The 7,159-nt window shown below is 48.0% G+C and overlaps 1 long non-coding RNA gene across 1 annotated transcript; it reads right to left on the bottom strand.

Moving 5' to 3' along the window:
* Window positions 1-317: 317 nt before the first annotated feature.
* Window positions 318-4,577, bottom strand: LOC140470154 (uncharacterized). The gene is made up of 3 exons (XR_011956449.1): window positions 4,423-4,577; window positions 3,358-3,473; window positions 318-439 (listed from the first exon to the last, which is right to left on the bottom strand). It is a non-coding gene; the product is annotated as an uncharacterized lncRNA (long non-coding RNA).
* Window positions 4,578-7,159: the final 2,582 nt, after the last annotated feature.

Below are 7,159 nucleotides of genomic sequence, written 5' to 3'. Positions count from 1 at the left end.
CCATGCCACAGATAGTGTTGCAGAGTAGTGAGTCTTAGTACAGTGTTGGACGGAGAACAAAGAACAGAAAGATCCCAGGCAGCATTCACAACCTGTCGTCGGAGGCCTTCTCTCCCCTCTGTTGGACTGATGCTCGCTAAGACAGCACAGGACTGGATTGATAACTATGAACTCACGATGCTGTCTCAGCGCAACATAAGTTAAAGTAGACGTGGTGATTGAGCATAGGGTGTGTCTATACTGTTGTTAGCGATGTTTGGAGCCCTCCCATTGCTCTATGCTCTGTGCACTGTGAGTGATCTTACCTCACTGCAGGATTTATTGAAGGCTCCAGATCTCCCTTCTCTTTGCCTCTCTGGCTGACCAACTATCTTCAATGAGATGATGGATGAGACACACAGCAGTTGGGAAGTCTATTGAGTCAGCAACTTCCTGAGTACTTACAAGAGACAGAGAAATAGACAGAATGGGAAATTAGACTGAGGCAGGGAAGGCTACACAAAGAGAATGGAAATGAACCCCACAGATATCTGGAAAATCCCTGTCTCCATCCCTGGCCTGTGCTGTTGCGTCTCTCTGGAGTGGAGAATTCTGTTCGCTCAAGATCGGAGGTAGCTGCAAGAGAGACACTGACAGAGGCAGCAATTAGACCCACACAGTGAGGGATACCACATGGAGAGAGACTGAGTGATATAACCAGAGTGCAGGAAGAGATCAGAGTGCAGAGATCACACAGTCATGTTGGAAGAATCGGTTTAGCTTCATGTGTCAGTGCTCAGGGATGAGCAACCAGTGAGCAGGTGAAGTGATGGTCTAGTAACATTATTGTTAGGGCATTTGTCCAAAACCTCAGTTAGTGCTCAGGGGAGGCAGGTTTGAATCCCACCATAAGATATGGTGGAATTTTAAAATCAATAATTTTAAAAATAGCAATTAATAATCCATAAACAAATATGAAACCATTGCTGATGTACAAAGATCACAATCCCTTAGATTAGATTCCCTACAGTGTGGAAACAGGCCTTTCGACCCAACCAGTCCACACCATCCCTCCAAAGAGTAACCCACTCAGACCCATCTCCCTCGACCTAATACACCTAACGTTATGGGCAATTTAGCATGGTCAATTCGCCTGACCTGCACGTCTTTGGACTGTGGGAGAAAGCGAAAGTAATTCACGCAGACACGGGGAGAATGTGCAAACTCCACACAGTCACCCGGGGCTGGAATCGAACCTGGGACCCTGGTGCTTTGAGGCAGGAGTGCTAATCATTGAGTCACCGTGCCGCCCACTTGCCCTTTCGACAACGAGATCTGATCATCCACACGTGGTCTGCACGACATACCCACAGCAAAGTATTTGCCTCTCAATTGCCCTCTGAAATAGCCAAGCAAGCTGCTCAGCTCATGGGCAGCTAGGGATCGGCAATAAAGGCTGGTCAGCCAGAGACACCCACATCCCCTACCTGATTTATAAAAAAATCCAATAGGATGGTCCCACTGCAACCGTGGTGGGACCAGTGTCCTGGCCAATCATGTCAGTGGGTTTATGGACAAGGTTTTAAACTGACAGAGAGGATGCAGGGACAAGGTCCAGGTGGCGTTAACCAAACAGTGCGGTATGACTCTCTGACTATGATTATAATGTTGTGTCATTTATTAAGAAAGGCTGCAAGAGAAAGCCAGGGAACTACAGACTGATGAGCGAGACATCAGGGTGGGTCAGTTGTTGGAGGTCATTCTGAGAGGTAGGCCGTCCATGCATTTGGAAAGATAAGGCCTGATTTCGTACAGCCTGCATGGCTTTGTGCGTGGGATAACATGTCCCACAAACTTGACTGGAGTTTGCTCAAGATGTGACCAAAAACATAGATGAAGGCAGAGCAATAGACGTTGTTTCTGGCTTCCGCAAACCTTTGTTCAGGGTGTAGCATGATACATTGGTTAATAAGGGTAGATCACAAGGGATCAGGGAGAGCTAGCCAACTGGATACAAAATGGGATGACAGTGGGAGACAGAGGGTGGTGGGAGTGGGTTGTTGTTCAGATTGGGGCCTCTGACCAGCAGTGTGCTGAAAGGATTGGTGCTGGGACCACTGTTGTGCACCATTTACATAAACAATCAGAGTGAAAAGATAGCAGTCCCTGTTAGTATGTTTGTGGATACTAAGATTGGTGGAAGAGTGGGCAGGGAATATAGTTATCGAAGGGGATGTTAATCAACTGGGCCAGTGGGCCAAGGAATGAAAGATGGAATTTAATTCAGGTGTTGGATTTAGTTCAGACAAACCAAGGAGGACTAACACGGGTAATGGTTGGGCCCTGGGCAGTATTTTAGAAAAAAAGAGACACCAGGGGGTGCAGTTACATTGTTCCTTGGACTGGCATCACAGGGCGACAGGGTGTTGAAAGCGGCAATTGGCACACTTGTCTTCATTGGTCAGAGCATTGAGTACAAGAGTTGGAGATATTGGTAACATTGTCGTCAATATTTCTCTTGGGCAGAGGAGGCCACGGGGTGACCTTATACAGGTTTATGAAACTATGTATGGTCTAAGTAAGGTGAATTGCCAAGGGTCGGTGAGTCCATAGTAGCAGGCATAAATGTGAGGTGTGAGAGCAAGGATTTAAAGAGCTGAGGGGCAACATTATCCATAGAGGATGGTGCATAGACGGAATGGACTGCCAGAGGAAATGGTAAAAACAAGTACAATTACAACATGGAAAAGATATTCGGGCAGGTACATGGAGAGGAGAAGGTTTGAAGGGATATGGGCCAAACACAGGCAAACCCGACTCATTCCATTTAGGGAACCTTGGCCGAAGAGTCATGCAGCACAGAAACAGACCCTATGTCTCCAGTTGTTGGAGGAGGAGACTATCGAGACAAGGCATGTTGTCGAGACTGAAGCAAGTTACAGCGATACGGATGGTCATCTGGACTGGAGGTTTCAAATATGTGAAATAATTGGTGAGAGGGGAGGAGATGACAGAGATAGGAACTGTTATAGGAGTTAGAATGATTGAAGACACTGGTCCTCAATACAAGCCATAGATACAGTGTTGGAGAGTGAATAGGGAACAGAAAGATCCCCGGCAGCATTACCACCCTGTCGTGGGAGGCCTGCTTTCCCCTCAGTTGTTCTGATGCTCCCTAAGAAAGCACAGGCCTGGACTGATAATTGGGAACTCCCGGTGCTGTCTCATTAAAACAAAACTTGCAACAGACGTGGTGATTGAGCCTGGGGTGTGTCTGTACTGTGCTCCCCCTCCAGCACTTTCTCTATGTCATGTCTTGTTAGCTGATGTTTGGATCCCCCTTATTACTTTCTGCTCTGTGCACTGGAATGAGCTTACCTGGCAGCAGAATTTATTGAAGACTCCCGACCTCCCTGACTTTGTCTTTCTGACTGACCAACCATCGTCCCAACCAGCAGTCGGCAAGTCTATTGAGTCAGGAACTCCATGAGTACCTGTAGAACACACAGAAATAGGCAGAATGGGAAAATAGACTAATGCTGTGAGGGTTACACATATAGAATGGCACTGAGCCCACAGAGATCTGGAAAATCCCAGTCTCCATTGCTGTGCTGCCTCATCTCTCTGGAGTGGAGAATTCTGTTGGCTCATGATCTGGAGTAGCTTTAAGAGTGAGAGAAGCTGACAGAGGCAGCAATTAGACCCACACAGTGAGAGATACCACATGGAGAGGTACTGAGTCACATCACCAGAGTGCCGGGTCAAACACTTGTGCAGGAAGAAAGGGTTTTGATTCATGTTGCACTGGGATATACAAACTGTGAGCAGGTGAAGTGATGGCCTAGTGGCATTATTGTGTGACAATTTATCCAGAAACTCAGCAAGTGTTCTCTGGACACAGGTTCAAATCCCACCATTGCAAATGATTGAATGAGAAGGAAATGCTTCAAAAATGATGTAATTAAAAACCTGTAAGTGAGTATTAAACAATTGCTTATGTTAAGAAAAATCCATCGGGTGCATTCCTGTCTTTAGTAAAGTAATCTAAGATGGGACTGGGATATCACAGGTATTACAGAAACAACAGCTGAGGGAGGGACAGGACAGGCAGCTCAATGTTCCAGGGGACAGATGCTGCAGGAAGGACAGAAGGGGAGCTGAGAGAGGAGGAGAGCTGCTGGTTCTGATGGGGTGAAACATCCCAGCAGGACTGAGAGAGGATATTCCTGCAGGACCGCCCAGTGAAGCTGTGTTCGTGGAATTAATCAATAACAATGGGGCTTCCCTTTCCTCTGATTGTTCTACAGACCCCGAGAGCCCCGCCCTCCTGCACCTTGACCTTCTCAAGATGGCAGCCCTCAGGCCCGCGCTCCCTCTTCCCTCAAACAAATGGCGGCCGTGACTCTGGGCCGCTTCCCTGATCAGAGACCGCCGCCTCCTTACCCGGGCCTGGAGGGTCTTTTTCGAGTTAGTTTTAACCTTTATCCGGGACTTGTGAAATCTCTCTGCTCCTTTCTCCCAGTGAAGCTCCCATACACCGGCTCTGAGCGCCGTTCTCTGAAGCCGATCGCAGCCACTGCCGGAGAAACAGCTCCAAGTCTCTCTCTCTCTCTCTTTCTGTGTCCTGATCAATGTGACATTGCGCATGCTCTGCATAGAAACCAAACTGCGCGTGCGTCTGAGATTGCCGGTGAGTTTATGGAGAATATTCATAACTGCTCAGGATCATGGGTGAAATATTAGTCATTACCAAATGCTCTGTCAAGCTGCAGTCATTGAGATGGTTGTATGCAAATAGATTGTTCGATTCAACTTAACCATGCTAGCCAGGTATGTAAATTACCAATCGTTCTGAGAGTTTCAAAATAAGTTTCTTACTCGAGTTGTGTAAACCGACCTATGAATTATTCTCAGCTCGTCCCCCGACACGATTGCAAAATCACCTATGTATTTATCTCAGGATTGTTTAAATCTCCCCAATGTACGTTTTCAGGTTTACATCTCAACTATTTCTTAAAAATCTCACATTGATTCATGGGAGAGGTTTAATGCTCCACTATGTAGTGAGGGTGATCAATCCTGCAAAATAGTTTCTCCAATCCTGAAGCGTTCACTCCCCGAGAATGCTTTGGCCCCTGGCCACAGGGAATTGGAGTGCATTATTCTCCCTCCAACTCTATTTTGATTTAGTCCCACCCCTCCCCTTCACTGTTTTGATCACACAGCATTGCTCTTTGGTTTGAATGGCAGTGCTTGTCACTGGCCGCTTGGGTGTTTTCCTATCTTCCTGGTGGTGAAACTTGAATAAAGATTCGTGCACCTTGCGTTTCTCACTGTGTCTCACACCTACACACACACACACACACACACACACCATGGGTGCTGGGGAAAAATAAGCACTCCCGCAGTTACGCGGTAGTGTGGGGGTTAAATAATAAAAAAAGTTTTTAAAATAAACAGGAGTGTTTTGATGTGAAGGGCCACTGCTTGTCACTGGCCACTCGGGTGTTTTAAAAAAAAGAAATAAACCAGAACTTTCTTGTCACCGGCGAAGAAAAAAAAAGAGAAAGAGGGTAAAAATGCTTTGGCCCCGCTCCTCACTCACTCTGGTTGGCAGACCGGCCGCTGCTCGGTCCTCCTGTTCCGCCCCTTTCTCCCAATTGCAGAGTTGATTCAGGCGTGACTCAACAGGCTGAGGGACAAGGGAAGATAGAGTCGATACCTTGTGATGTGGTGAAAATATCTCAAATCTTGGATCGAGAGGCCTAAGTTCATTTCACAACTTGTTCAGGTGTGTGTAACAACAACAACATTTTTAAGAAAAAACAAGGGAAGGCAGGAAGAGAGTAAAAACAATAGAACATGCAAACAATGTGGTGGGGCTCTCAATGCTCTGGTGATTTTAGTCTTTACCATGAGTTTCAGGGCCCCAGTGCATCCCAGTACAGACTGTGCCACTCCTCCTTGTGCACAGACAGATACCATGATTGTGGGGCAAAGTGATGTGGTGGGGTACAGATTCTGGATTAGAGGTGCTGGAAGAGCACAGCAGTTCAGGCAGCATCTGAGGAGCAGTAAAATCGACGTTTCGGGCAAACGCCCTTCATCAGGAATAAAGGCAGAGAGACTGAAGCGTGGAGAGATAAGCTAGAGAAGGGTGGGAGAAAGTAGGATAGATTACAATAGGTGAGTGGGGGAGGGGATGAAGGTGATAGGTGATAGGTCGGGGGCGGGGGTAGGGTGGAGTGGATAGGTGGAAAAGAAGATAAACAGGTAGGACAAGTCACGGGGACAGTGCTCTGCTGGAAGTTTGGAACTGTGGTGAGGTGGGGGAAGGGGAAAAGAGGAAACTGTTGAAGTCCACAGTGATGCCCTGGGGTTGAAGTGTTGCAAGGCGGAAGATGAGGCTTTCTTCCTCCAGGCGTCTGGTGGTGAGGGACCGGCGGTGAAGGAGGCCCAGGACTTCCATTTCCTCGGCAGAGTGGGAGGAACAGTTGAAATGTTGGGCCACAGGGCGGTGGGGTTGATTGGTGTGGGTGTCCTGGAGGTGTTCCCTAAAGCACTCTGCTAGGAGGCGTCCAGTCTCCCTAATGTAGAGGAGACCATATCAGGAGCAATGGATATAATAAATGATATTAGTGGATGTGCAGGTAAAACTTTGATGGCTGTGGAAGGCTCCTTTGAGGCCTTGGATAGAGGTGATGGAGGAGGTGTGGGCGCAGGATTTTCAATTCCTGCGTGGCAGGATAAGGTACCAGGTTGGGAGGGTGGGTTGTAGGGGGGCCGTGGACCTGACCAGGTAGGCGGAAAGGGGTGGGGAGGGAAATATATCCCTGGTGGTGGGGTCTTTTTGGAGGTGGCGGAAATGTCGGCGGATGATTTGGGTATTTTCGAAGATTGGTGGGGTGGAAGGTGAGCACCAGGGGCGTTCTGTCCTTGTTACGGTTGGAGGGGTGGGGTCTGAGGGCAGAGGTGCGGGATGTGGATGAGATGCATTGGAGGGCATCTTTAACCACGTGGGAAGGGAAATTGCGGTCTCTAAAGAAGGAGGCCACCTGGTGTGTTCTGTGGTGGAACTGATCCTCCTGGGAGCAGATACGGCAGAGGCGGAGGAATTGGGAATACGGGATGGCATTTTTGCAAGAGGTAGCGTGGGAAGAGGTGTAATCCAGGTAGCTGT

This window comes from Chiloscyllium punctatum, chromosome 50 (genome assembly GCF_047496795.1).
Source record: "Chiloscyllium punctatum isolate Juve2018m chromosome 50, sChiPun1.3, whole genome shotgun sequence".
Taxonomy (NCBI): Eukaryota; Metazoa; Chordata; class Chondrichthyes; order Orectolobiformes; family Hemiscylliidae; genus Chiloscyllium; species Chiloscyllium punctatum.
This window is presented reverse-complemented; position numbering and strand designations above follow the sequence as displayed.